This window comes from Strix aluco, chromosome W (genome assembly GCF_031877795.1).
Source record: "Strix aluco isolate bStrAlu1 chromosome W, bStrAlu1.hap1, whole genome shotgun sequence".
Taxonomy (NCBI): domain Eukaryota; kingdom Metazoa; phylum Chordata; class Aves; order Strigiformes; family Strigidae; genus Strix; species Strix aluco.
In genome coordinates, this window is record NC_133970.1 from 2585582 (window position 1) to 2592153 (window position 6572).

Sequence of the window (6572 nt, forward strand, 5' to 3'; positions counted from 1 at the left end):
ACATCGCTTTCTCACTTGTTTTTCCTTCAGGGTGTTTGTCCCCGTCGCATATAAAACACTCTGGCTGAAACTGTATAGTCATGCTTTGCAAATGAAGGAAAAATATAGCAAAAGCCATGCACTGTTAAAGGCATAACTATTTATCCTGATGTTATTACTTCAAGTAGAGAGAGAGGGAGGGAAAGATAGGGGGAGGGAGCTGAAAAAATGAATTCACATCTTTATTCCAAAGGAACATGTTCGTGTTTTACATGAGAAAACAAGAATCAGGCCCTGAAGGCACATGGATGATAAATGATGACAGTGGGTATGAAATCCAAGTGTAGGTGGCCAGATGTAGCCCTCTGGGCTGGTGGCTTCTGCCTCTGCCCCAGGGAGGGTGGGTGCCTGTGACCACCCTAAGGCAAGGAGGGTTTGCAGCTCCTGCTGGGGCTCCACACTTCTCCATCACCAGCAGATGGGGTGGCCTTCACCTCCCACAGCTCTACCACAGAATCATAGAATCATCTTGGTTGTAAAAGCCCTTGAAGCTCATCCAGTCCAACCATGAACCTCACACTGACCGTTCCCAACTCCACCAGATCCCTCAGCGCTGGGTCAACCTGACTCTTCAACCCCTCCAGGGATGGGGACTCCCCCCCTGCCCTGGGAAGCCCATTCCAACGCCCAACAACCCCTTCTGCAAAGAAATCCTTCCTAAGAGCCAGTCTGACCCTGCCCTGGTGCAGCTTGAGGCCATTCCCTCTTGTCCTGGTGCTGGTTCCTTGGCTCAAGAGACTCATCCCCCCTCTCTGCACCCTCCTTTCAGGGAGTTGGAGAGGGCCATGAGGTCTCCCCTCAGCCTCCTCTTCTCCACACTAAACCCCCCCAGTTCCCTCAGCCGCTCCTCATCACACCTGTGCTCCAGACCCTGCACCAGCTCCGTTGCCCTTCTCTGGACATGTTCGAGTCATTCAATGGCCTTTTTGGAGGGAGGGGCCCAAAACTGAACCCACTCATCGAGGTGTGGCCTCAGCAGTGCCGAGTCCAGGGGTAAGATCCCTTCCCTGTCCCTGCTGGCCACGCTATTGCTGATACAAGCCAGGATGCCATTGGCCTTCTTGGCCACCCGGGCACACTGCTGTCTCCTGTTCAGCCGGCTGGCAATCAACACCCCCAGACACAGGGCTGATCCATACCCAGCACCAGCAAGAGCATCCTCCGCAAGCACTTGGTTCCTGCAAAGGACAAGACCCTACAAAAGTTTTAGCTGATTGTCTTTTTTTTTTTCACCTCAGGGACAAAAAAGGGATTCAAATGTGGACCATCTGACCGAGTCCCGTATTTTAGTTGCCCTTCACACGGTTTCTTGTTCACAGATTTGTAGAATATGAAGCATGGTTCTCCCACAAACGCCAGCTCGGCGCTCACGCCATCGCTTATTCACATACCTTTTCAAACCTAACAAACAGAACTCGTGGTGCTATCATCAAGACAAATACTAACTGGCTAAATAAACCCCCTGGAGAGACGTACATATGGCTTAGCGAGATATTGATCTCAATTTCCAAAATATGCGTTAGCAGACTTTACCTTTAGTCGTTCTTGTAACTCTGCCAATTAGAGAGGGGAAGGAGGAACAGCGGTAACGGAGCAGATTTTGTCAGCGCTTAGCAGGATTTTCGTTTCAAGTGACAGAAGCGTGCTTATTCCTCTGACAAAATAGCAATTAAAAAAACAAAAGCAAAAACCTACATTATTGTTTCCGGCACCAACAGATGTCCTTCAAGTGTTCATCTAAACAAATATTGCCAGGGTTATTGCAAAATGTTATGAACTCATATAAGGCAGTGGAAATGTTATGCTCAGTACATTCGTCTGTGCTCACAATTAAGAAACACGGAGAAATATGGTCAATAAACCTTCTCCATGTATAAACAATTAAAAAACTAAGACTTGATTGGGATGAACCTAAAAAAAGAAATAAAAAAATCTTCTCTTATATATGCAGTGATCTCTTTCTATGCATAATAAACTGATGTTTACGCAGGATAGATAAAACCTTTTGCATAACGTTTGACTTTGGTTTGTAGTGGAGGACTATGGAGCAATCCCCAGTGCCAGGCTGGGTGCAAAGCTGAGCCCTTCTCCCAGACCCAGCTCACCAGCTGCCAGGAGACATGACACAAGGTGGTTCTGGTGCCAGGATGTGGCAGGAATAGAGCTGGACGGCATTTTTACAGCAAAATTCATCTTGTCTAAGGACTCTTGTTCATCAAAACCAAAATTAGTCATCGCAAAGAGGCGTTTTCAGCAAGTTCCTGGTTAAAAAAAAAAGCTTTGAAATGGTGAAAATCTTACACTATCCTTAAAAACAAATACTGCTTTTCAATTTAAGCTGATTATGTTGTTTTAAAAATGTTTTTCAAACGGACTGAAGGGAGACAGCCCAAATAACACAGACAAATATCATCTTTGGTTTAAATTGCCAGTTCACACAAAACTCAATTTCTTTCTGTACTTACCTAGGAAAACATTCAAAACTTGAACATTTGGAGGAATGGAAAGATTGTTCTTTAATTCTACTAACTGCTGCACTTATAACACTTTTCCTCTCAAACTCATTCCCCACCTCAAAGCCCACCCAAGATAACAGCCTCGCACAGATGTAGCATCTCCTGTTGTAGACAGATCTTAAGTCTCACAAATTAAAAACTAATTTTTGGCCGGGGTAGGGGAGCTACACTGGCCGTAAATGCTGTATCCATGGACTCTGCTGCGGCTTTCAACCCCACAGAAATCTCTCTAGTCCCCGTCTCCAAGAGTTAAATTTTTAATGTTTTATTCTCATGCCAGTTTTGGCAGGTAAACTAGTACTGATGCTTCACCTTGCGCATGGGAACTGGGACGCAGAGGCCACCTCTATCCTAGAAAATTGAGATATTTAGTTAAAAATATTAATCACCTTGCTCCAGTGCAAGAATCTGAAATAAACCCCAGATACAACATTACCAGATCATTTTCCTTTCCTCTTCTGTGCGGTGCCGTTCCCCCAAAGTGATGATTCTCTCAGGCTGGCACTGATCAGCTTCGTTAGCTTTGGCCTAGTTTACATGTTTGCCTGAAGTAGCTGCATTTTATTCCTCACTCCATAACCTCGCACAGTTTTCTGGAGAAAAAAAGTCCCGATACTCAGCCGAGCATCACCTGGGCTTCGTCTTGATGCGGGGTCAGGGTGTGCTTGAAACCTTCAGGTCCCTCCAGAAGGATGTTGGAAGAGATGCCACCAAAACCAGGCCCTTCTCCTGGGTGGTGGCAGCACACGCTGTACCCTCTTTGGAAAAAAAAAAAAAAAGCAAAAAACAAAAAACACACCAAACTTTTAAATAGTTTTGCAAGCTTGAAGGGTCTTTGGTGACATTTAGCATCCTTTGAAAATCTCTTGCATGGGAAGAGGAGTAAAGGGATTAAGGAAGAAAATGTCACCATCTGAGCTTGTCTTGGGCCTCAGTGCAAGGAGGCAGTCGAGGTGCTGCTGAATATTTAGCGACTATTTACAGCGTGCTGGGCTGAATACATCATCAAGACATTAAATTCAGCACCGTCACTGGGCAGCCACGGCAAGGCAGAAGGCTCAAAAAAGCCTTTCATGGATTTAGAGCTTTAAAACACGATGTCTGTGAAAAACTGTAGATTAACTTGAATCTGAATGAGGACACGCTCACTTAAACCTCTCAGGGAAACTTAATCAAGGGAGTTTAGACCTTTAGTGCAATTCCTGCTCTCAAGGCTTCGGCCTCCCAGGAAATGCACGTTCGTTTTATTTGTTGTTTGTTAAAATGATAGAAATTAGAGCTAAAGTCATTTTACCTTGAACAGAGGCAAAAATATATACAGAAGTTAGAGGAGAAATATAACCTTCTAAAGAGGAATTTAATAAGAAGGGGGGGAAAAAGCAGATATAAAAATCCAGTGAACGTGGAGTTTTTCAGTTCACAGAATATTTTGAGCTGAGCGTGTTCCCCACAGTGTATATTTATCCCGTACAAACAACCTGGTGGTTTTAGGTAAATACAACTAAACCTGGGGATGACTTACACTGATTTACTTCTCCAGGGTCAATGCTGATGGGGCGTCTCTACCCACATACATAATTATCCTGACACCCACCAAAAATTAGGAGTAAAAGCATCTTCCAAAGGGGAATGCAGACCCTTTGCTACACCCGTTCAACCACTCGATTTACCTGCATCCTCGGGGTGATGAGGGCACTCCAAGGTGCCTATCGTTCATTATTATTGTTATGAATGATCTCTGTCGTAATACTAAAATAATTATCGGTATTATTAATAATCTTAATAATAATAGAGCCTTGCTCATGCTGTTCATTAACTGTTATTAATTATTAACAGTCGCAAAGTGCCAGGTTTGCTCAGCTCCCATTTTCTCTACAGCCCATAGCAAAACCAAAATTGTCATGATTTATATAGGTGAATTTAGCAGCTTTTTCAGACTTGATTTGACTGCGATATAAATCAACACCCGAGCTTTCTGTTCAGGAATGAATTACTTGTTAACAGAATAAATATGCATTAGCAGAGCAGACGTGGATAAGTTGTTTGCCGCGTTGCTCGCAGGGTATGATTCATATTGCTGTGCACGGGTTGGGCTGGCTGCGTTTTTCCTCTCCGCGTGCCGGTCACAGTGAGCAGGAGGGGTTGGAGCTTGTTGCAGCTCCCACAGCCCCTGTGTGACCTGAGCTGAGCCTGCACAGATCACATTCACCTCCCGAATTTCTTGGGGGACTTCAGGGGAGAGGGAGCGAAGCTGGTGGCAAGGGACAGGGATGGCATGCAGGACATAAGGACAGAGCAGACCCAGCTCTCACCATCTGCAAAACCCCTTTTTCTCCATACTGGGAGATGACAGAAGAGTTGATAGGTGGATCCTGCAGATCCACCTCCAAGCTGATGTCTGCAACAGCCAGAATTGTGGTACAGGACATTTCTAATTCTTCTTACTTCATTATATTATTACAAAATTATACAGAGATGGTTTTAGCTGCTGCTTTTTCATTTCTAGCCCTCTAGATTACTTTTTTTAAAACACTTTTTTTCTTCTTTAGGTTACTGGAGATGGGCAGGCTGGAAGCAGCCATGGAGACACAGATGGTCAAAGGTCTGCCAGTGCCCTGTCGGACAAGCTATGGGCACAGCCAGGCTCCCACACCTCCCAGAGCAGCTTTATCTTCTCAGCTGGGTGGCCCAAGACACTTCCCCTGGGATGAAAAATCTGCTATAAAGTCAAAAATGTCTCAGAGGAGGTGCAGCCATCGCGGATGGGAACATTTCTGAACAGAATTGGTCAAAAGCTGCCATTTTCCTCCAAGGAGAAACTCTGCCTTCATGACTGGCTTTTGCTTCCTTCAAGCTTTTTTGCTTCTCTTTTGCTTTCTTCAAGCATTGGGGAATCCTCCCATCTCCATGAAAAACGTGTCCGAGATTTTCTTTCAAATCCCAGCGCGTTGGCCGCTGCACCTGGAAAGCGATAACAGATATTTGACGCCCAACGTGCTGAAAGCAGAGACAGCGTTTCAGCAGATGACACTCTAACAGGAACCCCGGTGTGAATCAGCAAGAACACATGTTTTCAATGATAACAGCTTAAATGAGTCTTTAATCTTTCACACACACAGGGGAAAAAAAAAAAAAAAAAAAACCAAACAAAACACCACAGGAAAAACCACCTCAACCCTATTCTTGCCAAGGAACAGCATTGGAAGTGCCAGCCTAAAATAATAATCCAGAGAAATCCAATGCATATTTTAAAATGTAATAATGAATTGAGTTTTCTCATTTAATCTTCTCCAAATAATGGGGAAAATTGTACATGGCAACTATGAAATGAATTATTGACTATTCACTTTCTATAAAATGGTAATTTCTTCTATTTGCCACAAAAGATCTAGGGACCGTGTCCCCATCCAGGGATGTCTGTTAAATTATAGGAAAAGTCTATACCTGACCATTTTTATAAAATAAACAGCTATTATCTGGTTTAGGGAATAAAGAGGAAACTGCATCTGCGCAAAAACAAGGTCTCAATGAAGCTCACCGTGAACATGCCGCTTGTGAGAGGTTTTACTTGAGCACAGCATAAAAACAAAGATAAAAATTAATAGCACCAATCGTCTTTCCCAAAGACACTGAATGATCAATGTCAAGAGCAAGTCTGGGTAAATGGAGCTTTTTCTAAACAGGTACTGCCCAAAAGTCCCCGATTTCATGGATACTCATGTATGGATGGGAGTTGGTGGTTTTGTGGTGAGCATTTGCTGGCATCTCAGGTGACCTCCTATCACCCAAGACACCCCCAGGTGTTGGCAGAGATGGGACTTAGAGGGGACGTCCCTGGGGTGGGAACTGGCAGCTAAGGAGGATATCCCAGCGTACCTAAACTAGGACAAAACACCTGTATTTAGACAGTTGACTCAGATTTGAAGAGCCTTTAATTTTAGGCAAAGTGTCTGAGGGATGAAGCAGCAGCATGACGCAGATATCCAACCTGGAGGACGTGCAGAAGCCAAAGAGCAA